Here is a 366-nt window from a genome sequence, read left to right on the forward strand (position 1 = left end):
TGAAGTTGCGTTTTTAGATTTCCTTTACCCTTTGCCTTTGTGAAGAAAAGCTTTCCAATGCATTGTTTTGCTTATGAACATGCCAATAAATATTGCTTAATTTATTTCATACAGTATTTCATTTGTGCTATTATGCCATATCCAGTATAGTTGGGTGTTCCTTCTTTACGTCTGGTTGTAATAATATAGCTATAATATATTTATGTAATTTATGTTATTCAAATGCAAAAGAAAAAAATTCTCCTAAGAAAAAAAGGTTGTGGGAATTCAGCAATGTACAGTATATAGCAAAGTATAAAGTACCTACCCATTGTTGCCAAGCGATTATTAATTTTATTCAATGATGCAGAGTGATTATTAAGTTCT

At 29.8% G+C, this 366-nt stretch overlaps 1 protein-coding gene across 1 annotated transcript in view; it reads left to right on the top strand.

The window, feature by feature from the left end:
- Positions 1 to 105, top strand: part of ZFHX4 (zinc finger homeobox 4) — a 163870-nt gene extending 163765 nt beyond the window's left edge. Inside the window, exon 10 of the mRNA XM_088471428.1 lies at positions 1 to 105. This exon is cut by the window's left edge and continues 4793 nt beyond it. The gene's annotated coding sequence lies outside the window, so the exon portion shown is untranslated.
- The last annotated feature ends 261 nt before the right edge of the window (positions 106 to 366 follow it).

This window comes from Taudactylus pleione, unplaced genomic scaffold (assembly GCF_031769625.1).
Source record: "Taudactylus pleione unplaced genomic scaffold, aTauple2 ptg000114l, whole genome shotgun sequence".
In the NCBI taxonomy this organism is placed as follows: domain Eukaryota; kingdom Metazoa; phylum Chordata; class Amphibia; order Anura; family Myobatrachidae; genus Taudactylus; species Taudactylus pleione.